Source organism: Tachysurus vachellii, chromosome 17 (assembly GCF_030014155.1).
Source record: "Tachysurus vachellii isolate PV-2020 chromosome 17, HZAU_Pvac_v1, whole genome shotgun sequence".
Lineage (NCBI taxonomy): Eukaryota > Metazoa > Chordata > Actinopteri > Siluriformes > Bagridae > Tachysurus > Tachysurus vachellii.
This window is the reverse complement of record NC_083476.1, coordinates 9,962,771-9,984,461: the sequence shown is the minus strand read 5'-3', so window position 1 is coordinate 9,984,461 and position 21,691 is coordinate 9,962,771. Positions and strand designations below refer to the sequence as shown.

The following is a 21,691-nucleotide window of genomic DNA, read 5'->3' as shown; positions in this document are numbered from 1 at the left end:
CAAACATGATACTGTTACATGATTGGCTGTTAGCGTGTCACTCCCTACGTTGCTAGGTTACCAGAGAGTGAGTGCCTTTGTTAATGCAACCAAACTTGCTTCGCAACCCCGGTTTTCTTCCGACAAAGAATAAAAATATTGAACGTTTTATCGAACACATTTTTTATTGATATCAATCACGTGTCTATCGCAATACATATCGTTATTGTTTTATCGCCCAGCCCTAACTGGTAATGAACTTATACAGAGTTTATTTATGTGGGTATAAATCACTTGTTTGGACAATGTGTGCAACTATCCCTTTGTCTCAGTGGACCCCCGTGGTGATTGCTAATTTGAGGGAACTCTCCAAGGATATTTTAGAGAATTCAAACTTCTCTATTTATTAATGAATTATTATAATTACCCAAGGAAGGATCACAAGGAAGTGTAGAAAGTACAATACAGAAAACTAAAATACTTAAATAGGGTTGTAGTCCATGTCTGAAGTCAATCCATATAGGTTAACTGGTCTACTATAGTTCAAAACATCCTTGTGAGAAGAGAGAACTTGAAAATCACTTCAAATCTGATTCTTTTTTTTTACATTTGCATCTCCTGCCACATATGATACACACTGTCTGTCTACATGTATACCACAGAAATTGGATATGCCCCTGAAGGAGTGTGGGTGTGTGTGTGTGTGTGTGTGCATGTGTGTATGTGTGTATGTGTTTTCATATCTGAGCATTAATAAAATGAGTCTATGCACCCAAAATAACCATCACAGTCAAATTACTAATACAGATAAATGACACATGAACAGTGGAGATCATTGAGAAGTGAATTTTGAATAGCGGTTAAATGTGTAAGCTGTAAATGTGGAGAAGTCAGTGGCTTAGCAGTGAACAGAAGCAGCACACCAGCTAATAGTCTTTGAACCAGAGAAACCCGGAGTGAGGAATGCTGAATTGTGTACTTTATATTTGTAATCATTTGTAATGATTATACAACTAACACTCTTTATGATAGGGATCTTCCCAGAATCAATTATACTGTGTACTTATAAATCCAGTAAGAAAGCATGTGTGAAATGTTTTGATTGTCAGAATTGGATTTATGATAAATATTCCACTTAATTGTATCAAAATTGCCTTAGTATTTCATTAATGTGTCTTCAGAGTCAGTTAAAACTTACAGAGACTTAAAAAATTGGTTTGAAAAAAAAAAAAACAGCTGAATGTTGTGAAATCTTACCCAGTTGAGCGCACAAGACAGACATCAGTAGCAGAATTAAGCAGATATTTCCGCTTCTGTTTAAATGTGTGTGTGTGCGGGGGTGGGGGTGGGGTGGGGGGCTTCCTCTGGACCGTGTTTTGCCTTTCAGTGTACATTAAATTGTTTCTTCAATAATGAAGCAACAAGCACCAGATGTTTTTTTCCAGACTCAGTGTTTGTGACTCACCACTTATGTATTCTTATACAGAAACAACACTGACAAGCCTAAGTGGTTAGAAATCGGAGAGTTTTCTTTTAGGTGACTGTGTATGAAACAGGCACTCGGTTCTCTTGGGACTCTTAAACCTATTTTCTTATTTGGCTCTGCTTTAGTTTGGTATTGTTAGTGGCTGAACAGGCCTTTCCTTGCTAACAAACAGGTGCTTCCCTTAAATAACACCCACACCATCATGACACTTCCAGGAACAAACTGGATTAAAACTCTATTGTGTGTTTTTTACACAAATGAGTTCCATGTTGTGTCAAGTGGAACACTAATTGAATATCTGTTTTTATCATCTCTGCTTTGGATGATAAGATGTAAGTACATTCTTGTGCATACTTAATAAATAACCTTAAGTTACCTTACATAATAAAAAATATCAAGAAGTGAAAACCACCTGAAAACCTGTGTTTGTAAGACTGCTTTTGCTTTTACACTTTGTTTTTATAAAGTATAAACGCATGATAAATAGTCAATAATAAAAACACAGTTTAGAAAAGTAGAATACTGTAGCTAATATTTAATGGAATTTAACTCCCATATATTTTCCCTACGTTATTATACGGTTATTATTATTATTATTTCAGTTTAGTGTCATTCTCTTCCTGATGAGAAGGCACAGTATTCCATGCTAACACAAGCTCCCAGGGATTGGAAAAAGTTTTGCAGATGATAACTGCATAGATTTCTAAACAGGTACTATTATTATATGAAATAATCATGTAATAATAATAAGCATAATTATATTTAAAAAGGTGTAGCTCAATGTCCTGACTTAATGAATACTTTTGGATTAAGGTGTCAATTTTATTTTTCACTAATCTACTACTTTAACAGATAAGCTATTCAGTCTGTTCAGTCTGTAATAAGTGTCTTTTACACACTAGGATTTACAGGCTTTGTAAATCTTTTTGCTTTCCTTTTATCTCATTATTCTCACTCAGAGGCATAATGTGGTAAGTGCTTCAGTCTTCCCCACAGTCAAGCAGACTGAAGAGCTGTGTAACTGCACAGACTCAGTCTTTTTTAAACAGACACACACACACACACACACACACACACACACACACACACACACAGTCCCATTGGGCTGGATGAACAGATGGCTGGGAAAAGTCATTCACACATTGCTGCACGTTCCATTCGCCAGTGAAGAAAAAACCCTGTCAGTGTGCTCGTCACAGCCAATCACTTCACCGTAAATCCCTGGCGAAGCTCTGCTGGGGACCTGCAAAAAGTGGGTTACTAAGCACTTTTTTATTCCCTCCCCACTCTGTGCCCTTGTCATCTCATAAACGGCCTCGTTCAATATTCATGCCTCGGCGACACCTGCTCATCTCACTAAAAATAATACAGGTGCAGGAAAAAACACCCACAAATCAAGCCTTAGCCACTTCTTAAAGAAGAAGGGTCTAAACAATTAGGTAGGAGCTACTTGTTGTAACTTCTTGTAACATGGGACAATAAGAACCAGAACCACAGAAATCAGAGAGAACCTTGGACCACAAATGGCAGTGCACCAAGTGGGTACAGAAGGAGAACTAAAATCAGATTAAAAAAGTTTAATGGGAAGCAGTTTCAACAATAACAAAGATGGCAGCTGAGGGGGGAGGGAAAAATGTACAAGTCAGGGTGCCTTTGAAGATATTTAATTAAAATCTAATCCTGCATTCTTAAAGACTCACATAAATTAAGCTGTCAGTCAGGAGATTTATGCATTCACATTTGCATATTGCATACAATTCATCAATTACTCATGTTTGAAAGGCTTGAGTATCCCAGGGAGAGGAGCTGCCAGCATGCCAGCCAGAGAGAGAGAGAGAGAGAGAGAGAGAGAGAGAGAGAGAGAGAGAGAGAGAGGGAGAGAGAGAGGGAGGGAGGGAGGAGGGTTTCTGGTACCCAGTGATGCCCAAGAGAAGTCAGTCTCCATATGTCCATGCATTCAACCAACACTGCTGAAAGACCAACACACAGAAACTATGCACACATACAAAAAAAATTGTCAGTAATTAGAACATTTGCGCTAGTTAACCAAAGGAGTTAACCAAAGGAGGAAGTTTCTGGATTAGTTTCAATTGTGTGAGATCTCAGATAAGTAAATAATGGACTTATAATAGCAGCTAATATTTGCTCTATTTGTTCCTTAAGAAATCGTTCCTGAATAATGTTTGCAGAAAAGTTAAAAAGAAAGGGCAAGAGTGAGAGAAGAAAAAAGAGAGCAAAAGTTACTCAAACCCCTGTTGCATCCCTTCCCTTGTGTTGACCAACTCTTCACATGAGGTGTCAACCAAGCTTGCTCACTCTGATTTATACTCTGATTTTTGCTGATTTATACTCCTGTGTGCACATCTTTGTTATGACATCATGTATGCATATTTGCATATACTGTGAGCAAGGTTTATAGGAGGTGCTGTCACATGAACAACACCAGAATTTACTGACCTACAGAGCAAAGAAGCACAAAAGATGTAGTAGAGTGCAGTGAATTCTGTGTTTCAGTGGGGTAATAATAATTAGAAGACAACACAGACCTGCTTGAAAAAAAGTGAATTCTCACTGAAAGCATTTCTATGTTTTAATTCCTCTGTATTTAGAACAATGAGTGGCTTTTGTATTCAAGTCATTCAATTTAATGAGTGACTCAACAGTATCATAGCTTTTACTCACTGCTGTCAATAAGGGCACACAGTAGAGAAGCACTAGGCATTAGGGATCCATCCATTTATAGGTTACAGTTAGTTAAGTGGGGGGTATTAAGTGCTTCTTTAAGGAACTCTGGAGTTCTGGAGAATTCTGCACCTGCCAAACAATAAAACACAACAAACACTTTGCTCCTGTATTTTCCCGTTTTTTAGCCTTTTTCCAGGTCTTTATTATGAGCCAACACTAACACGTGTGTGACAACACAGACAAGGTCACACCTACTCATCAATGGTATAAGCATTTGTTCATCTAACATTCAGTGCAGAAGTGCAATGAACAGTTTATAAAGCAATCCAATATGGTGTGGATTAGATCTGTATCCGCAACACTTTTAATATAGACGAGGAGCTTTGGTCGAGGCAGTGCGTACAGTGTGTGTGCCTTTTTTTCTCACACCATCTCACACTGTGTTCCATTATCTTGATTGGTGATTGTCTGTTGAAGAACATTGTTAGCCACAACTAGTAGCTTGGCTGTAGGGCACAATGTATCCACGGAGATGAGGAAAAAATCAAGACTGTCTCCAACCACCTACTGCTGTTGTCAGACACTTTTGACATGGCAAGAAGCCAATAAAAACTGATTCAAACAAGGTCAACAATTCAAACTATAGGGCAACATTTATTTATTAACCTGTAAAATGCTCAGATTTTTTATTTACAAATGGGGCACATTGTCAAGATGTTTTAAAAGAATAAATCATTTACAGCCAATTGCATATGTAGCATAAAAAGAAATTATGAATTAAAAGTGCTGACTGTTATTTTTTGGGGGCAGTAAAATATTCTGCTTAATTCTTGCTTAATTCTTGCCTAAGGTAATCATTCATATGATCTAGGGGCAGTAAACAGAGATTAAACACTGAAGTACTATACACTAATTTTAGTGTTGATATAAAAGCTGGTCAGATGGCTAAAGAATGAGGCCTGCTGATCTCTGATTGGCTAATGAATATTCCCTTAAACCCTGTCCTACAGAGGTCAAGAGTTTATAGTGACAGAGCCTCATCTATGTGGTATCATCACACACACAAATGGCACACACACAGACCAGGCCTCCACCTCAGTCCCACAACAGCCCTTTTGTTCAGCATTATTAACTGAAAGAATTCCTCCACTTTGGAATTTATTAAAAAGCGCAATGAAAGTGCATACAGAGAACCATTCTAAGTGGTTTGATGAACCATCGCTTCGAGAAGAAGGCTTGAAACATTATATAGAATGTGTGTGTGTGAGAAAGAGAGAGAGAGAGAGAGAGAGAGAGAGAGAGAGAGAGAGAGAGTCTATTCCCATATCTCCTAAAGAGGAATCTAGGATATCTTTAAGTGCAGCCTTCGACTGACACTACGTAGCTTTTATCTTAAGTAGCCAATGCTCATAATTCCACTGTAGGGTGCCACTGCACAGCCACTGATGGTATTGAATAAATGTCAAAAGTCTTCCCTACCATCCGCTATAAGAGAGGGAGACAGGGAGAGAGAAAGAGAGAGAGAGAGAGAGAGAGAGAGAGAGATGGTATTTATGGAGGAATTGGGGGAAGGGCAATTTTTTCCAGCCATTATCTTTTCCCATCAATCAAGGCATCCTGAGTGCATCTTTTTATTGCACGTGTGCTTTGTATGTAAGCGGTAATATCCATCAGTCAGTGGCATCACCAGCAACCTCCACATTCCACCATTCAAACAAGACAAACAAGATTGACAGAATTTCCAGTATAACAAAAACAGTGTACAAGTTTTGCATTTTCTACTTGGGATGTGGCTCTACATAAAGCAGATTCTGAACTGTTTAATTTCATTCACACTACAACAGTTATTTATTTGTTAAGGAATGACACATTAAGAATATAAACATAAGAAAAACACCTCTGTTATAAATATATTTTTTCTTAAGATTTCAAGAAAAATATACTTTATGTAATAAATGGTGGTGCTTGAAAGATTGTGAACCATTTCTTGGTCCATTATTACATGTGACCATTGTGTAGAACTTATCAAATGATATGAGAAACATTTAATCGCAGGTATTGCTGCACAAAGGGGTCACACCAGATACTGAAAGGTTCACATACTTTTGCTGTTACAAGTATGTAATCTTGTATTATTTTTCTCAATAAATAAATTACGAAGTATAATATTTTGTCTCCTTTGTATGAATGGTTTCACTTTCACTCAAAATCTGATGATGTTTTGAGTCACATTTATGCAGAAATAAAAATTCTAAAGGGTTCAGAATTGTTCAAGCACCACTATGTTTGCTCAGAAAGCATGATAATTTTGTACATAATTAAGAGCAGGGATTAGAAGCAGGCAGATTTTTTGTTTAAAATAAAATGCTGGTAATGTAGTGTTAACATTTTCATTTTTTTTTAAAATTTACATAATTATATGTGATTAGATAACGTTTTGAAAATTGTTGTAATCAACTGTTTGTCTTTTAAGGGTAAAATCAGAGAAGGGGTAGTGTAGAGTCTGAAAAGTGTGCCATGTTGATTTGATGTCATTCGTACACTGGGGAAGAAACTGGTGCTGGAGAAGACGACCCCAAGTTGACAGGTTTACAAGTTGTTATTCCAGTTGTAGGCAGAAATTATAAGTCCCAACTTCACCTTAAACACAGCATTAGCTCCCAACTGTTCTCCTCAGGTTTCTCCCAAGAGAAGTCCTCCCCTTCTAAACTGTGCTTGACCCTCATCATGGGCCTGCACCAACACACACACATACACATTCATCTCAAATTAAAAGAGCTCCCTCAGTACTTTTTTTTCCAGATGGCTTCACCCTTTCATCTTCACTCTCCAAGCTTGCCTTCTCTTTCCAACCTTCCCTTTCCATTCATCTTTACTTTCTGCTTCTCCACTCAACTTTCTCACTTTGCCTTTTTTTCTCTGCAGATCTGTATTGACTTTACATTGAGCATATGACAAGCTTGTAATTTAGCAGAAGTAGAACAAGATAGCAGTAGATAAAGAAAGAGAAAGAGAGAGAGAGAGAGAGAGAGAGAGAGAGGGAGAGAGAGAGAGAGAGAGAAAGAACTGAAATTGAACTGAGAGAGACAGTCATCACCAGATTTTATGTTGAGATATAGTTCAATGTGGAAGCCTCAAAAATAGAAATGTACAGCTGAGAAATAGGGCTGCACTTTGAGGGTGTGTTCTGTTTTTTTTTTTTTTTTTTTGCACCTTTAACAAAGTGAGAGCAAAAGAGCGAGGGGGGTCAGTCTTCAAGCACATATATGTGTTGTATTTTCCTAAATTAACCACCTAAATTTTACATTATTATTAAATTATATGTCAAAAAACTATATCAGGCCAATTGGAACGACCTTCATTTGTGTGTGTGTGTGTGTGTGTGTGCGTGTGTGTGTGTGTGTGAATATTACAATATTAATAAGAAAACAAGTGCTTGTTGAATATTATAGTATATTACATAGTTATCTGGCATATGATTATTATAGTAATATATGTTCTGAAGTGGACCTCAGTTAAGCAGCCACACTATAAGAATTGTAATGATGGCCTGTTATCTGAAAATGCTTCTCTGTGGTGTGCGAGAGAAAGCAGACATTCAGGATCACACACATACTATCTAAAGACACACACATATTCCATAGGCAAAGAAACCCATTAACCATTTCACAACTATCTTGGCTTGTCACAATATTTGCATTTGCTTATCACATTACACTAACACTAAAAGACTAACAACACTTTTAGAGTCTGATTGTTGGATTATACATGTTTAATTCTTTTTACATGACACCAGAAATTGGAATGTCCTCATGTTTTGGGGTGCCGTGTTCAGCATTGAATTTATTTGTGAAGTCTCACTCCACAATAGGAGTTAATGGCTCATATGAAAGTAGACAATCAGGACTTTAAGAGCAGGCCTTATAAATTCTTTAACTTAGCCTACTAGGTTTAATAATTTTATTGTATTGTGGCAGGTATATTTTATCAAAAAAAGCTTCAAATGTGCTGTCCGTTGTCTCTGCACCAATGTAATTTTGGAGAGGTGTGAATTGTTTTCCCAGCAGGGGGCTCACACACCTTCTCTCAACCTGCCCACCGGTAATTAAACACAGAGCCACAAAACTCTACACACAGAAACCCAACACTGTCCTTACTAATCTTATAAGAGATTTGTGATAATAAAATATATATCTGTGGTTTATACTGAATGAAAATGAACAACAAATCAATTTCCATGGAAAGCCAGTATACTATAATCAAAGATTACATATATGGCCAAGTGAGTGGCCCAAATTAGATTCAATTAGATTAGATTTAGATCTATTATCATTGAGTAGAGTACAAGTACAAAGCTGAGGAAATGCGGTTGGCATCTAACCAGAAGTGCAAAACAGCAAGTCGCATTAGGTGTAAAGTGAAAAGTGACAATGAGGTAGGGTGGCAACCGAGTGCAAGTTGCATGAGCAAGTAGCATGTTATCGACAGTGCTAATGGAATAATAATAAGGTCTGGAAAAAAACAGGGCAAATGGTATGATTTGTGGCATGTAGAGAAGTAGGGATACATGTGTGAAACTGTGCAGAGGTGTAAGTTCCATTTAACTATTTAAAAGGATTGGACCAGATGAGAACTGCTTCGTTTGCCATACTGTATGTACCAATGAGCCTTGGATGCCCATGGCCCTGCTGTTTTGGAAGATACTAACGACTGCATGCCAGGATCACCCCTTGACCTACTGATTTGGAGATTCTCTGATCCTGTTGTCTAACCATCACAATTCGGCTCTTGTCAGGGTCACTCAGCTCCTTATACTTATGCATTTTACATACTTCAAACACATCAACTCTGAGAACTGACTGTTCACTTGCTACCTAATATATACCACCATTTGACAGGTGCCATTTTAATAAGATAATTAATATTATTTTCTCCACCTGTCAGTGGTTTTAATGATATGTTTTAATAGTATACAATACATCAAACATATGTGATTGGACATCAGTTTTATTTTTTGTACCATTATTTAATTTAACTGAACACCCCCTCTGTTTTAAATAATCTTTTGCATAAAAATAAACATTTTGATAAATATCAGGACTTTTGAAAACTTTATGCAATCACACACACACACACACACACACACACACAAACACACACAGATTTGTTTCTAAAATCATGCCACATCAGTGGTCCACAAAAAATGCAACAGATATTAACCTCTCTTTGAGATTTAGACATACGCTCATTCTCACACATGTTATTACTCACTTTTGAATCTCATTTCAATTAAATCTGCATTCCATAATAGTGCCACTCTCTACAGCAATGTTTTTAATCGCCTTCATGCTCTAGGCTCATCCCTACCACTCAAAAGTATTATGGGAGTCAGCGGAGAAGGGATGGAGGGATTCCATTCGACACGGAGGATTGGGAGTTGGCCCCCAGACAATGGAGGGAGGCTGGCACATGGATTAAAACCACCGACATTATCAACCTGCCTGCCGATTCTGGGAGGGAGGAACAGGCCTCTGCAAAATGCCAAACAAACCTGCTGCTCAGTGTCTCACTGTGGATTACTGTCACTCAACATTCAGAGTGAGAAAGCAAGTGGGAAAGAGAGCGAGAGAAACATCTTATTTATTAAACACCCCAACCCTAATCTGTTTCCAGCACAAGGAGGGAAAATTGACCTGAGAAGATTTAAACATGTAGGACTACTGGCTTTTGAACCTACAAACAGACTTCCAAACTCAACTTCTCATTCTTTCATCCAGCAAACAAAAAGATGTAGGACTTTCCCCATTTTATTCAAACGTCTCATTACATTACTCCATTAATGCCTCGCTACATTACTCAAAATATTAGTCCAAATTAAACTTCGGATGCTTTCTGAAGTTTCCATGAGAAAGTCTCCCATGGAGAGTGGACTCTCCTTCAAAGAATAGTCTATAAGAAGATGAACAGCACCCGCTTAAAGCATTTGTTGCTTAAAGCAACAATGAAATCTGATAAGAAGCATACAAAGTGGTGTCTGATTCTGTCCCCATGTTGTGTGGTTAGACTGAATTTGGTTGAATTCAAAGTGGATAGCTTCAAGAGATAGACTATATGTCACTTTGATCAGTCTTTTGGAATCATTTGAAGATCAAGGCTTGCAGGAAACAATCCTTTTACTCATAACCTTCAACAATGGCCCTCAAACCAAACCCCCTCTCAGTGACCACAGGTCTTAACATAACAACCACTGTTTTAAAAAGGATTTATTCCACCAATATGATTCTTAGCATTAAATAAATATTTTATGAAACTCTTAATTTCCACCTGAGAGAGTTTGCTAATGTATTTATCTGATTATTATAGGATTACACAGGCACATTCACTGCTCTGTAGGATAGGATGTTGGGCATGGCAAAAGCTGGGATTAGGGTTTGTTAAGATGAACTGGGTCAATAGCTAATGATTAGGGTCCAGAATGCCATGAGCCAGATTCACTCTGTTAAGTTATTCAGTTCTTTCATAAGCAGTGGCTGCAGGCAATCACGCTAGGTGCTTTACTAATGCTCAGAGGTTCTCAAGCACATTGATAAATGTCAAATGTAATCCCTATGTTCACATTTTTCTAGCAAGGTCCAAAAAATCACCCTGACCCCTGTGTCATTCCAGCCTAATTTTTTTTCAACAGATTTCAAATGCTTGCAAATGGGGTCAAATTGCAGGTGCATCAATGCACAAGGTCCTAAATATATTAGTACTATATTAGTAATAAACAAAATTGCATTAAATATACAATTCTACTTGAGAAAAAAATGGTGTACATTTTTTTTCAAAAATAACCAAGTATACACCTTAGCAAGTGGTTAGATAGAACCTCAAAATAAGAGATACTTTATATGTGCCCTCTATTTAAATGCATTTTTAACATATTAATAATAATAAAAATGACAGCCTGCTGAACTTGAATGGAAAATCCAAATGGATGTATTAGCTCTGAAAAAAAAAAAACAATGCGATTATCACTAAGGTGCCCTTAATTAAATGGCTGCTGATATTGTCCATCATACATCAGCTTCAGCCCCTGTTTAGATTAGATATGATAACTAATCTCTCGCAGGTCACCAGGGTAATGTGTGATCAATTTCCTGAGTTTGCCCATGCATCCCAAGGGGCCATAAACATTCATTAGTGATGCTCGATGACAGACCAGCATGTTTGGAAAACGCATGTAAAAGCATAGCTGGGAACAAACAGTCACTAACTTTAAAACAGATGCAAACACTTGGACATATACACTTGGTCAGTCAGATATATAGACACATATATTGTTTATGAGCATGTTGCCTCTTTACTGAACCATTTGCATTTGAACATCAATCTTTAACATCTTAAACAAAGCTACATCCAGGGTCCAGAGCAAACATGGAGTAGCCCAGGCCAATTGTTCCACAAACATTATCTGACCCTAGCCAAACAAATAGATCCCTATGTTCTAGACTAAAATAGTTTCCAATTCTGAGTATTTTATTTCAGGACATACTATATACTATCTAATTTTATGCACGGTGAAAACAAACAAAAATAACATATTGGCTTTCGAATCACCCATACCATAAGACTTTGCTAATAATTTCTATGGATTTATGGATTTTTCCATCAAAATGCTTTTTGCTAAACCACTCTACACTCAAAACAAAATAGTGAATTAGTCCACAGAAACCAGGTACCAAGGCAGCAAAACTTCCTTCAGCATGGCTAATTTGCGTGTGGATGTTTGTGTGTGTGTATGTGTGTGTGTGTGTGTGTGTGTGTGTATGTGTTTGTGTGTGTGTGTGTGCGTGCGTGCGTGCGTGCGTGCGTGCGTGTGTGAGGGTGGATTAACACTGTTTATAAGTAAGAGACTGGGTAGATGTAAAATGGATTGATCTAAAGTTGGCTTTGTTGAATACTACAAGACACAACCACACACACCCACACCCAAACACACACACGTACACATATACATACACATACACCAAGGATGGTCCTCAGAGGGGTTATTTAACTAATTTAATTTTAACCTCTCTAATTCAACACTACAGAGCATCTGGGCTGACAAGAACCAAGTGCAGTGTTATTAGTTTAACTTTGTTACCACACAGATTTTTACTTCTCTTCACATTAACGTTGATGCCATGACCAGGTACTGAAAGCAACAGCAGAGGTTAGCTGCTTCTGTCAGCACTAGAACGAAAACAGGAATGCCCCATCCCTTACCTTGTGGTGACTTTTACACTTTTTCAATTACTGACACTAGATCATCAATGTCAAATTCTATTCAGCTCATCTGCTGGTTACACTGATAATTCTATATACTGTAAATCCTACAAACATTCATCTGCTCATGCTAGAGATATTGCACTGGTGAGACTCTTGAATCTTGAACAGAAACGTGGACAGACACACAGATGGTCCAATGGTATAAATCTTAGCTAGCCAAAAAATGGCATTGAGTTCTTGAACAATGAATACATAAGCAACATCTCTTTTTAATAAACATGAAAAGAAGCTACTTGAGAAAACCTATATCAGACATTTGACATATGACCTCAGTATAAACTCTACAAACATTCAAACAATTGTTTTCATGCCAAGATATCAGATCTCATCCCAACAAGAATCTAGAATTGACAGATGGTCAGACGGACAGATGGATGGATACTCAGAAAGGGAGGCACAATCATGATAATAATCATCACATAATAATCATCAGGGTTTTGATTTATATATACACTAAACAGTAAAAACTATGTGGCCACTTGACCTTCAGTCATATGTGAGCTTTTTAAACTGTTGCCACAGGATTGTATGCACAGAATAATCTAGAATATCATGATATTCGGTCATAGTCCTTCAAAGCTCCTGTGCTTCCTTATGCTTCTTGTGTTTAACTCTCCCTGTCTTTCTGTTATGTGTGTGTGTGTCAGTGTGCATCTGGGCATGGCACTCCACTCACAACTCTTACTGGACAAATGAATGCATATACTTCCCATCTCAGTCTACAGCATATATACACCATGGTTCTTAAGCCACTTATCACTAAATTGCTCTAGCTACCAGTGTGGTATCTATGATAAGGCCCATTTTTTCATTTGTTTTACTCTTTGTTGTCTCATACTGCATTTCTCTCCATGCACTGGGCATCTGACCCTCACACTCCTGACACTAGTTTAAGTACTACTCCTTTTCTCTCACACCTATATCCCCATTATCCTTCAATAAAGCTTTTTTAGCATATTGTCCTCAAGTCTGTGTTCTGCTTTTGGGTCTTCAGCCCTAGTTATCACATTTCCCTTCACTGAAACAATGACGTCAAGACCAAAGCACAAAATGAGGTCCATAAAGACATGGCAACCAATCATCTGTGGGATGTCCAGTCAAAGGAGTCCTCACTTCGCAAATTACAGGACTTACAAACGTCTTGGTGCCTAAATGAGTCAGAACTTTCTTGGTTGCACAAGGGGGAGCTAATCAATGCATACTAATGTTTTAACTTATATATATTTATATAATCTAGCAACTAACACCAAAAACTTGCCTTAATGATTACAAAAGGACGTTTCTAACAAAAAACATGACTACCATAAACTATTAGAATGAAATAACAGGTAAAAACATTTATTATAATTATTTTTATAAGTTTACTTATAAAATGAATGCATTCCTTTGTTCAGTCACATTTTAAGAGTTGCAAGCTTCTCTTGTGAGAATTTATTAGCCAGTTGGGTTCATGCATTTGTCATGTTTCTGTTTGAAATAAAAACAGAGATATCAAATTGAGACAGAATTTAGAATTTAATTGTACAGATGAGGAAAAAAAAATAATTTTACTTTGTAAATAAACACATCTGTCATGATTTCTGAATAATGTGAAAATGTTGAGCAGTAGTATATTATGGGCCATATCACTACTGTTTTAGCAGGCCACGTGCTTGACTAGATACTTGTGGCTGCATCTTGTGCTCTAGATACTAGGTAGCTAGTAAGCCACAGTTTTTTTGTTTGTTTTTTTTTTCAACAGAAGCAAAAAAGCAAACTGGCAGATATCAATTTAATTGACATTAGTTTCCTACTTGTAAATATATAACATTTTTATTTTATTTTATTTTTATTTTTTGCCTATACTGCTTATTTTCACAAGCAAATATGCACTTTCAAAATGATAGAATAGATAACAGATAATCTTGTGAATCATAAATAAGAGCCCAGCCATAGAGGAACTGTGTAACCTGGGAACTCAGGCCATTAATATTCCAACATGCTAATATTGGTGTTTAAATACAGTGGCACTTTTGGAATAGAATTTAAGAAACTGGCCTGAGCAAAAGTAGTATTACACATAACTCGGGAGCATATCATATAGGTGTGGATTGTCTGGCTTTTTAAATGGAATATATACTGTGTGCATAGGACTTCCTGGTTACTCAAGAAAGACCATATACTTTCACACACACACACACACACACACACACACACACACACACACACACACACACACACACACAGTGAATAATGTAATTCTGAAGATTTTCTGGGGTGGCAGATTTTTCTAAATTACCTACAACACCTCTACCAAGAGACTGACACTTTATGGCCATGTGGAGTACATTCTGACGCAGGTGATCAATAGCCAGTCCTGTAGTTAACAGAACACTGTAATGCAAATGTGGCACTGCATTGATCGATCTTTGCCTGTGCTACTGCTGTCCCTGCAAGGGCATTCCTCTCTCCCTCTCTGCTTCTCAGCAAAAAAATAAATAAATACGTCATGCCACAAAAAAACAGAAGACCACATATTTTTGATTAGCAAAGTAGCAAAAGAAAGAAAGAAAGAAAGAAAGAAAGAAAGAAAAGGTTTAAATGAAAACCCCTATGAAGAAAAAAGTTATTCATGTGTAATTTACATTTTGATGTCAGAGTATAATTTCATAGCAATTAGCCAAATGACATATCATTACCTTGATCTTCTCAAAGGAGCAGCACTTAGAAAATGGTATATCAATCAGTGACAATGATCACAGACACGCTCTTAAGAGTCACAGTTCCACAAGAAAAATCTAAATGTCTTCTGATTAGAACAAGTTAGATCTTACCTAACCAGAACATAGAACAAGATAGCACCAAAGTAAACTAGAAAATAATGATAACGTATGAACAGATGAAAACACTGTCTCACTGTTAGTCTCACTATCATGTTCCCTAACTTTCCATTTCCTTAATCCTTTAGGACATATTTGGATAGCGCTACTAATCAGAAAATAAAGGGCAGAAACAGGAAGCCAAGTGAAAATTTTAATATTCCATGTGAAGCCAACTGTGCAAAAACCTCAGGGTTGCTCCTAATTGACTCCACCTGCACTGCGACATCATCCCTCTGTTTCAGATTTCAACATTTAAAGATGAAATGCAATGATGCAGTGTTAAAATCACTTCTTCAGGTCCTCAGTTCAGCTGCAACTATAAGGTTTTTTTAAAGATATTTAAACTTATATTGAAGCTATAGTCTGCGTTAAGATGATTACAGAAAGTTTTGTAACTACATTTCTCAATTTGTAAAAAAGCCAATTCTTTATATGAAGACAATGTGTGCCACCTTCAATATGGTCCATATTTCACCACAAGAACATTTCTATGCCTCAGTGCCATGAATTTCAATATGAATTTCAATATCCCTGAATGGGTGGTTGAAGGTTTGTAAGATTTATATTATTTATTTATCATTGTGACCAGTAGATAACTAGTTATATGGATCCAAACAGGGTTATGGTCACAGCACAGGGAAATGTTTATTATTAAATAAATAAACAATTTATAAATGTATATTATTAAATAAAAATAGTTTTGGGGAAACCTAACTTTTTTTAAATGTAATTTTTATTCAATATAATATAGGATCAACTGCTATGAATATTCATTTAACAATAATATGCAGAATGCATGTGTTACCTTCTGGCTTTCCTTTTACTTAGGCTGTTGTGTATGGTCCCACATGGATACCATAAAGATTGCACTTCCCAAAGTTAGCCTCTTTATCCTGCTCCAGTCCATCACAGAGCACCAACACACATTCACACTGAGGGGAAATATAGCATAACCAGTCTGCATGTTTTTTGGAGAAACCAAATTATCCACTAGTAATAATATCCTGAAGTCAGAATTGAAGCCTCTAAAGTGGATCTGTGGTGTGACAATGCTAACCTTGTGCCAGCAAGCCAACCCATTCCAGTAAAAATTCTAAACTGGATTCTACACTCCTTATGGAAAGAAAACAAGGCATTTGAGGCATTGTGGTGCTCTGGGCAACATTCTGTTTGGAACCTTGGGCGTTGGCATTCATATAGATCAGGGGTCACCAACCTTTTCAAGACTGAGGGCTACTTCAAGGGAACTGAGTAGTACGAAGGGCTACCGGATTGATACAAACTTCCTCAAGAGCAAAATTGCACAGATCACTTTTTAATAATAATAATAATAATAATAATAATAATAATAATAATAATAATAATAATAATATGGTGAAGAGACTGCTCACATGTCAATGTTAATTATTCTCCACAATTATTAACAATGATTTATACAACAATGATGGAAGGAATATTCACAAGTAATTTAGTCTTTTTCAAAAAATGTTCACATTTCTGTGCACCATTTTTAGTTTAATGTTATGGTGTTTTCAATGAACACATGTTATCTCTTCTTTGTCTGTAAATGTCTGTTAGTGGGAAGCCTGGCACTGCATTCTGCTCACCATTGTACTGTAATCTGGTGAATAATTTGATACTGCAAGTCTGAGTGAGTCTTGTAAATGTGCATCAGTAAGTCATGTTCTGTGTTAGTTCTTGTTAAAGTTCATGTTAGAAAAGGCTGATTCACAGAGATAGGTTGAACCAAAAAGGCAGGCAACTTTCATAGCTGCTGTGCATACACCACTGTACTTTTCTGTGTCCACAAGGCACCAAAAGTTTGATGCAGACTGATGGGCTTTGAGGTGGAGGTCATTTTGCAGCGTTAGGATTTCTATCTCTACCTGACCAGCATCCAATTTGAACAGAGCACTTAGTTGCTCAGCAGTGCATGTCATGTCCACTTGCATGAAAGGATTTGTAACGGCTTTTTCTGTCCTTAATGTGCTGCCGGGTGGGTAGTTAGCATTGAAACTTTCGTGACGCAGACTGAAGTGTCTCGCCACATTGTGCCGCGTTGCCGTCGCAACAGTCGTCCCGCAAATGAGACACACACACTTTTCTTTGACTGACATAAAAAGAACTCTTCCTCCCAAACACTGTGAAAATGGTATGTTTTCTGTCGCTTTTCTGCCATTTTTTGGGGGTAAATCACAACTAACTCCTCATCGTTGCTGCACCGCTTCCTTGTGTCAGACGTCAGACATGACGAAAAGGCCAGAGTTCGTTATATACATAAAACATTTTTGTTTTAATTTTTTTAATTAAATAAAATTAAATTAAATATCGTCTTTTTAAAATCTACGTTAATTCAAGCGGTTTTTATTCAAAAACTACAGCAAGAACATTTTTTTAGGCGTAGCTATATTTTGACCAGTGCTATTTTAGAACGTGCCTCGCGGGCGCCTTAAGTGCTCCTTGAGGGCGACCAGGTGCCCGAGGGCACCGCGTTGGTGACCCCTGATATAGATGTTACTTAAACACAACTTGAAATTGCAAGGTGTAATCGCAAGATAGAAACACCTCATTTATGAAAGGGGTCAGAAGAGAATGGCCAGAATGGACGGAAAGGCTTCAAGGATACATTGGAAATGATTTTCATCTGTCTGTAAAATCAAGAAATTGAGAATGAGCTTGGCAGCATAATGTCTGACACTACTATACTCAGGCCTTTAATGTAGCTCATCTTGCAAGCCACAACATGTCCTCTATATTTTAAACTGTGAAAAAGTAATTATAAATAGTGCTTGACACCCCTCCCCCATAAATAGAAAATCAATTAACATATACACTTGTGTTCTAAATTGCTATGACAGCCACATGGAGCGTATGGGGATGAAGGTATAATCATTATTGTGAGATGTAATTTCAGCTAAATATTTGACAGCCACAACTGTCTCAACCACACATAGTATCCTCCATATAAGTGGATTTTCTTTGTACAGGAGGTATGGAGTTCCAGCTTTGTCAGTTTTCACAGTAGTCAAGGGCTTGTGAACTGCCACTGACCCCATAGTAATGGATATGTGCGTGGCTTCACTCCCAAAATCCCCAGACAAGTTCATCATTTTGTAAAACACACATGATTTACTATCCAAACACGGCAAGAGGAGTGGGATAAGTGGAATAGAAAACAACACCACAATTGTAGCGTGTTTCTATTCCCCCAACCCTGGTGATAAAACTCCAAATAAAAAAACAGAAGATTCATGTTTACCTGCTTTCCAAGAGGCCAAAAGTTCATTTTCCCAGATATTTTTTCTTATTTCAAAATTATTTCAGTCTTCATATACACAATGAAGTGCATTGTGAGTTAGAGGCTATTGCTGCTCAGAGAAAACAACTGTTATTTGCATATTATTATTATGTTTTTTTAAAGTCATTATGCCAAGACAAAGAGCAGGAAGAAGAAGAAGAAGAAGAAGAAGAAGAAGAAGAAGAAGAAGAAGAAGCTTCATTCATTAATTACTTTTATGTTTCATAAACAAAACTTGAGAGAATGGTAGAAGAAAAGAGGGTGAAAAAGACAGGACTGTGCAATCTAAACATAAGGCAGTCTGTGTTGTTCTTGCAGAGCCTGCTTTCTGAGAGATTTGAATGTAATTGATTCCTTTTTAAACAAATATGTTGATGGAATGTCAATAATGAAAGGGGTCACGTTGGGGTCAGAGAAACACTTGGAGGGAAAAAGTGCTCAATAGATATGTGAGTGGCTTGGTCCAAATGTTCACCTACTGACTTAGGACAAGACATGGACACTCTCTCTCTCTCTCTCTCTCTCTCTCACTCTCTCTCTCTCACTCTCTCTATATGTGTATATATATATATATATATATATATATATATATATATATATATATATATATATATATATATATATATACACATCCCGCCTCCACCTTGTGTGTGTGGAGTTTGCATGTTCTCCCCGTGCCTCGGGGGTTTCCTCCGGGTAATCCGGTTTCCTCCCCTGGTCCAAAAACATGCATGGTAGGTTGATTGGCATCTCTGGAAAATTGTCCGTAGTGCGTGAGTGCGTGAGTGAATGAGTGTGTGTGTGTGCCCTGTGATGGGTTGGCACTCCGTCCAGGGTGTATCCTGCCTTGATGCCCGATGACGCCTGAGATAGGCACAGGCTCCCCGTGACCCGAGGTAGTTCGGATAAGCGGTAGAAGATGAATGAATGAATATATACACACACACCGTATTTTCCAGACTATGAGCCGCAGCTTTTTTCCCACGCTTTGAACCTTACGGCTTAAACAATGGCTAATATATGGCTTTTTCCAGATTTTTCAAAAAAAAACATTTTTCAAAAAAACATATTCTGTGACGTGCTCAGTTTTAACATTGAAATGGCAGATAAAAACAAAGAAAGAAAGCGAAGAAAGGCTTACGATAAGGCAAGAAGTAGGACCCATGTTAATATAGGATCAGCTTTCCAGCGCTGGAGAGAACTGAAGGAGCAGGAAGCTGGCCGCATATTCACAGATTCGAGTTTCCCGAGTAAATAACTCCTGAGCTAAACGCTGTTACTACATAAATAACACCTCTTTTCTATCGTAGTAATGTAGAGAGGCAGCTACAACCGCATTTTTCTAGTAACTGCGTTTAGCATTTCTTCGCTTTCTTTCTTTGTTTTTATCCTCCATGTCAATGTTAAAACCGATTTCTGCTAATGTCACACATGCACACTGAACACTCTCTCCGCCGCATATTGACAAGCCCCGACCCTTTCTGCTCATTGGCTACACGTTTGTTTTGATTTTTATTTTGATTTTTAAGCATTTCTCAAAAATCGGAGACCCTACCTTTTAATTTGTTTCAATGTACCTGTAGGCACCTGCGGCTTATAGACATGTGTGGCTTATTTATGTTCAAAATAATATATAATAATATATATATATATATATTGTGTGTGTGTGTGTGTGTGCGTGTGTGTGTGCATGTGAGTGTGTGAATTCACTCAGTCCATCCATCAATCCACCTGTAGGTACTGATGTCACACGCGCCACATATTATGCGCTCATGGGTCTACATTTGTGCCCCACCCTAATTAGGTCCAAGGAGATCACAGACCCCCACCCACCCACCCACCCAAACACACACACACACTCCTTCTGTTACCCGAAGCCTGTGTAAAATAATACAGCATGCATAATTCATGCTAACAGCATAGAGTAGTAGAAAAAAGTGCATAGATAGACCACCATAAAAATCACCATCATAAAGACCACTATATCAAATATAGTTTGGTTTAGTGAATTATTCAAGTTGCCATCAGCGTAATTTTCTAGCATTGGAAGCAAACTCACCACATTTTAAAAAGTCTGCACATCACTAAGCACAGGTATATGCTATAAAATCCTGAAAAGCACTTTCATCATGGAGCATTTTAACATGTTTAAGGATTGCGTGGCTTCTGTTATTAAGAAATGGAAAAATGATGTGACATATTTGCAATTCAGTTCTGATGGTACTGTTTGTCACAGTTAAACAGCATATATTTGCATATGCCCAGATGTGAAGCCTTATAAGTAAATAATATTGTAAATTAAACAAAAAGCTATTTTTTTTGGCATGCTCCATTTGGCCTTACCTGAAAAGTGAAGAAATAAGAACACTTACTTTAATTATTAATTATTTTATTAAATATTATTTTAATATCATGTGCATCAATGCAAACAGTCTAATCATATAACAGACTAAAATTCATAGGTCTAGTTAACAGAAATGATTCTTTTTTCAGAAATGCTATGCCTAGCTTTTAATTAGAATGCAAGCATTTGTACTAACATCTGTGATTTTATTCTCCTCCAACAACATTCCATAATAGCTTCCATAATAGTGTTTCCATAATAATTTTATTTTAAATGTTAATGATAATTACATGTTAACCAGAGTATATCTTTCCAACTTTTCCAACTGAATATTATTTTTGAACGACTCTCTAACGGAAGGTAAATATGCTGGAATTGGTTAGGGACTCCAACTACTAGGCAGAATTATACCTGCAACTACCTACAAATATGGCTGCATCAAACTCCATTTCCCAACACAGGTCACACCTCAAACCTTCACTGATTATGATACTCTGGTATGCAAATTTTACTACTGTCTTTTGGTTTGTTTGGTTTGGCTTCTTCTTACATTCTGATTGTTCATCACCTGACCCAAGTTTTTCTTTATCTCACAATAGATAGATAGATAGATAGATAGATAGATAGATAGATAGATAGATAGATAGATAGATAGATAGATAGATAGATAGATAGATAGATAGATAGATAGATAGATAGATAGATAGATAGATAGATAGATA

At 37.2% G+C, this 21,691-nt stretch overlaps 1 protein-coding gene across 5 annotated transcripts in view; it reads right to left on the bottom strand.

The window, feature by feature from the left end:
* dacha (dachshund a) overlaps positions 1-21,691 on the bottom strand; it is a 109,638-nt gene that overhangs the window by 62,327 nt on the left and 25,620 nt on the right. The gene's annotated exons all lie outside the window — the stretch shown is intronic.